At 52.2% G+C, this 5,906-nt stretch overlaps 1 pseudogene; it reads left to right on the forward strand.

The window, feature by feature from the left end:
• Positions 1-1,543: 1,543 nt before the first annotated feature.
• LOC125547722 lies at positions 1,544-4,877 on the forward strand (annotated as a pseudogene).
• Positions 4,878-5,906: the final 1,029 nt, after the last annotated feature.

The following is a 5,906-nucleotide window of genomic DNA, read 5'->3' on the forward strand; positions in this document are numbered from 1 at the left end:
CCGGTAAGGTAAACGTTTAGAGCCAGGGCGCCGGCCTAAACTTCGACCGGTCGACTCGCTCACCCCGCACGTAGCGCTAAAGCAGGAGGGACACGTCATCGCGCGAGGGCCCGCACACCGCTCTGCTTCCCTTATCCTTTCCAACGTGGCTGCAGTCCACACACCACATCTCCTTCCTTTCTTCCCTGCCCTGCCCACACCGCTGCTTCTACCTATCTACTTTTCTCGGACGCCATTGCTGTAGAGTTGCTGCACGGGGCGCCCTCCCCCACGAAGCGCGGCGGCGTGGAGTTGCTGCTGCTGCACAGGATGCCATCGCCATGGCCAAACGCGACGGGGCCGAGCACCGGCGCTACTACGACAGGGGGGCGTGGCCTGCGAGCTCATAGGCCAGGGAAGCCATGGCTTATGAGCTTGAGGCATGATACAACTCCAGATTTTGCTTCCATGTTTGTTTTTGCTGGAACCAGTGTACTAATTTGTTACCACGGTCTTCGTTTTTTGCTGGAACTAACCAAATTTCGCTGCCATGTCTTTTTGCTGAAATCATTTTGTACCACTTTTTTGCTACAACAGTTTTGTTTTTTTTTGCTACTACCGGCACTGATGTTTGTTACATCCTTTTTCATGAGGTTGTCGAGACCCTGCGACTATGTGTTTTGCTACAACGTTTTACACTTTTTGCTATAACCTTGTGCATTTTTTGCTACTACCTGAGAAGCCCCTAGCTGGACCACAAGTTGTTTTTGCTACAACCGTTTTGTGGTTTGCTGCAGCCAGTGTCAATTTTTGCTACCACCGGCTTCTTGATTTTTCTGGAACCAGCGCTCGATTTTTCATTTTTGCTACCACTAGCGTTCGATTTGCTGGAACAAGCTTCAATTTTTGCTACCATCAGGTTTTTGGTTTGTTGGAACGGCGTCGATTTTTTCCAATTTTGCTACCAACGTTTTATTGGTTTTTGCTGGAAGCGTCAAGAATTTTAGCTACGATCGGTGGAATTTTTTGCTGCGACCGACAAATTAAGGACGAGGAACAACACGAGCTCTACGACGGATGCTGCGGCCAGTGACGTGCGGCTCTGCGAGCCGCGGGAGGCCTCGCCAGAGTTGCGCCGCGGGGGCCTTGCTGGAGCTGCGCGGTGCTGCGAGCCGCGGGGGATCTCACCGGAAATGCGCCACGCGGGGCCGAAGAAGAAGAAGCTGAGATGATATATTTTTTGCTCCAGATCCAACCGCCATGCAGCTCGCATCGAGCGGCTATGGCTGGACCGGTCGAAAGTTTCGACCGATGCACGGGCGCCTAGCGGTGCCCTAATGGTAATAGTATAAACCCCCGTACGGGGTCGAATGATAAAATCGGAATCTGAGCTTACCCCAAATGATTGGCCCAGCGTCAATCAATGTCTCATAACGTGGCTGTCCGATCTGAATTTTGCACGTTGTGCAATTAATTCCCTTGTCGTCTGAAACAATTTTCGCTTATATAGACCCCCAAAGCAACGCACGTATGTATCACGAGGCAAATAATCCCACGGGAAACAATGGAGGCCAGCGGCATGGCTGAGGCTCGCCGCCCTCCGCACGTCGCCATGCTGGTGACGCCCGGGATGGGTCACCTCATCCCGCTGGCGGAGTTGGCCAAGCGCCTGGCCGCGCGGCACGGCGTCACGGCCACGCTCATCACCTTCGCCTCCACGGCGTCCGCCACGCAGCGGGCCTTCCTCGCCTCCCTCCCGCCCACCATCGCCTCCATGTCCCTCCCGCCCGTCGACCTCTCCGACCTGCCCCATGGTGCCAGCCTCGCGACCCTCATGTCCAAGGAGTGCGTCCGCTTGGTGCCGGTGCTGATCGGGGTTCTGACGGGGCTCATGGAGACGACGCGGCTGGTGGCCTACGTGGCTGACGTCTTGGGAACAGACTCGTTCGATGCTGCCGTGGCTGCCGGCGTGCCGAGGAGATACATGTTCTTTACGGGGAACCTCCATTGGCTCACGCTCATCCTCCACCTCCCGGAGCTGGACGACACGATGCCCGGTGAGTTCCGGGACCTCGCTGAGCCCGTCAGGCTGCCCGGCTGCGTGCCTATCCCGGGGACGGAAGTCATGTCGGCTCTCCTGGACAAATCCAACCCCAGCCAGGGACGGAGCTCTCATGTAGCCACTGGTGTCAATTGACACCGGTGCCTTCTGGCTTTTGAGCTAATAAGTATTAACAAAAATGCGTCTGACCCCAGCTCAAAAATTCCATTGACCCCAGCCCATCAGGAGAGCAGTCAATCCCTAAAGCCTTAGCCCATAACATCCATTAAGTTATAAAAAAAATCAACAGCCTGCGGCAGCAAACAATGACAGAAGGCCAGGCCCAATGCGTACACACGTCTTTATGTATCAATTAATCGATGTACGCTACTCGGCTGTCGTACGCCTGTACCTATACGCGAATAGACGGACGCCCTCATCTCTTCGCCTCCTCATCTCGATCCCTAATTCTGCCACCGCCGTAGCGAATCGGCGACGAACGACGGCGAACTCGACGCCATTTCATCGGGTGAATGTTGACGTCGGCCGACCGTCCGTCAGTGCATAATCTTTAATTTGCAAGTGTTGGCTCTTCCTATCCCAGGTAATCCGCACCCCCTCTCTCTCCCGGTCTCTAGATTTTCTACAATTTTACATGTGCTTTGATTTCTTCTCATGATGGCTATTGGCTAGGTAAGTTTTGAGTGTCTTTTCTTTGATTTGCCAAGGACCAGGAGGATATGGATAAATTTTTTGTTGAAAGGGAAACGACCAGCACCAGACAGTAATGTGGCAGGGACTTCATACTAGTAGAAAAATGGGCTTTCGTTCGGGCCTGGCCAGCCCATTAGTCCCGGTACTTCCACGAATCAGGACCAATGGATACATTTGTCCCGGTTCGTGAGCCCAGGGAGCCGGCCGGGGCCTCGTGGGTATTGGTCCCGGTTCGTATGGACCCATTTGTCCCGGTTCTAGGCACGAATCGGGACCAAAGGGTCTCCTGCCTGGGCTCGCCGCACCGGCCACGTGGAGGCACATCTGTCCCGTTTAGTATAAGAACCGGGACTAAAGGCCTAGGGCATTAGTAACGACCCTTTAGTCCCGGTTCCCCAACCGGGACAGATGGGCCTTATGAACCGGAATAAATGGCCCTTTTTCTACTAGTGTCAAGGCCAGTTAGACCAAGACAAAATCTTGCATCAAATATTGGTACTACTCCTCCGCCTCCGACAGAAATTAATTTAGATGCACTTCCTCATGATCCAGCTGATCTTGCTAATATTTTCACAGATGAATCTTGGTCATGAACTTTGGATTTTCATAGACAATGTCCGAGCGGACCAAAGATTTGCCAATTTGGATGGCATTGCTGATCTTGCTAAAGTGTTGGTGGAAACTAAAAAGCATCTTGCTTTTCCTTTGATGTATCAACTTCTCAAGTTGGTGCTAATTTTGCGAGTTGCTACAATGTCAGTGGAGAGATGCTTTTCAGCAATGAATATCGCCAAGAGTGTTTTGCGGAACAAAATGGGTGATGAGTTCATGAGTGATTGCCTGACTTGCTATGTGGAGAAAGACATATTTTCTATAATAACAAATGATGATGTGATTGATCTATTTAAGAAGATGAAAGATCGAGAAGGGAAGTTATAAAATGTGAGTCTCCGTATCACTTTATTTTTTCCTTAATGATACTTATTTTCTGTATTACTTGTTTTTTATATTGTTGTGAATATAATATGGTCTTTTGTTCATCCTTTTCAGAAAGTTACAAATGAAACGTTCCAAAGTCATATTTTTGCCTATTATTTCCGGAATATGTAAAGAAGTGTTACTTTATGACTTCGCTCAGCCAATACTCGCTACTCGGTACATTTTTATGTAATAATAATATCACCAGCTCTTTCCATATTGTTGTTCTTTATATTGCTCTCGGCCATTATCTATGTTGTTGCACTACTATACTTTCTGCTAGAGGTTTAGCGTGGGCAGCGGTTGACACCAGTGCCCATTTTTTCTAGCTTCATCCCTGACCCCAGCTACCGGTGGGTGGTGCACCACGGCGAGCTCTACCGCCACGCCGAGGCCATCCTGGTCAACTCCTTCGACGCCTTAGAGCCAGACGCCGCTAGGGTGCTCTCTCACCCGGAGCCCGGCCGTCCTCCGGTGCACAACATCGGTCCGCTCACAAGAACGGACGCCAGCCGCGTGCCTGGATTGGCTCGACCGGCAGCCGCCCAAGTCGGTCATCTTCGTCTCCTTCGGATCTGGTGGGTCGCTGCCGACGGAGCAGATGCACGAGCTGGCGCTAGGGCTGGAGCTCAGCGGGCAGCGGTTCTTGTGGGTGGTGCGGAGCCCAAGCGACGAGGGAGCCTTGCACGCCAACTACTACGACGCCGAGAGCAAGAAGGACCCCCTGGCCTACCTCCCGGAGGGGTTCGTGGAGAGGACCAAGGACGTCGGCCTCCTCGTGCCATCGTGGGCGCCGCAGGCGAAGGGACTTGCTCAAGAAGCGACGGGAGGATTTTTGGTGGACTGCGGGTGGAACTCGGTCTTGGAGAGCTTGGTGCACGGTGTACCCATGGTCGCATGGCCGCTCTACGCCGAGCAGGGGCAGAACGCTGTGATGCTGACCGAGGGGGCTGGAGTAGCCATACGAGTGTCGATGAACAAGAAAAAGGAGGAGATTGCCGCGGTGGTGAGGGAAATCATGGCAGGCCAAGGCGAAGGCGCCGAGGTAAGAGCTAAGGTGGCGGCACTGCACAAGGCGGCCACCGAAGCTCTACTTGAGGAAGGTGCCACCATGACCGCGTTGGATGAGGTGGTGCACAAGTGGACATGCCATGAGGATAACTAGCTAGGTGTACGCAAATCTAGCAATACATATGCCCCCTCCTATGCAGTTGTATGATTTGTTTATTGTTCTCATATATTTTCATCTTCAATCCATTTTAGACGACATACTATGTTGGAAATAATGTGGAATCGGGGTTCACTAAGACAGAAATAAAGTATTGGATCAAACTTTTCTCTGGTGTTAAGGTGGTATCTGTGAATAACCATAGACTACCTGAAAAAGATAGAAGAATATGACCTATTTTGGGCGTATAATGCATTACATATGTATGATCATTACCCTTCAATCGGGTCATTCTATTCTACTTTTAGATAGAGAAAAAAACTAAAGGAGAATACTTAGGCCCAGTTCTTTTGAGCAGATTATGGAGAATCTTGGTCCCGAAAATCCCGAGCGAAAAGAACTCGATTGAACTTCCAAAATCTCAACCGGATTCTCCAGAATCCTAGTGCAATCCCAAAATCCCAAAATACCTGGCTTCTCCCACAATCTCAGGATTCTGGCAAGTCCCACCAAAGAAAACGTTTGGACTTAATAGAGTACCCCTTTTGTAGCTGGTTATTACGGCCAAACTGCCACTGAGCCAGCCACGGTCGATACAAAGAGAACGAGCCTCTGTCGATGCATGTTCGCATCGCTTTCCTCCCCGCTTACCTCGAGCAGGGCCGCGCGCTAGGGTTCCAGCACCGCCACCGGCCCCGCCTCGCCGCCCCTGACCTCGCTGCCGCCGTCCCGGTACTCGCCGCCGCTGGATTGGTCCTCGCCGCTGCCGGTACCCACTCCCGCCGCAACCCAGCCGTCCTCCGTGGCCCTCTGCCCTCTGCCGCAGCGGGGACAACAGGAAGCCACCGCCGCGCCCCTCTGCACCGGGTGCCCACGGCGTCTCCATCCCGAAGCCGCAACCGAAGTGCCCACCATTCATCCTCCTCCACGGTGAGCCATCCTCTCTGTCCCAACTCTTTGTTCTTCTTTTTTAGCTATATAAATTGGATAGATGCAAATACTTTGTTGCATAGATGGATGAATCGG

The sequence above is a fragment of the Triticum urartu genome, chromosome 3 (assembly GCF_003073215.2).
Source record: "Triticum urartu cultivar G1812 chromosome 3, Tu2.1, whole genome shotgun sequence".
Classification (NCBI taxonomy): Eukaryota; Viridiplantae; Streptophyta; class Magnoliopsida; order Poales; family Poaceae; genus Triticum; species Triticum urartu.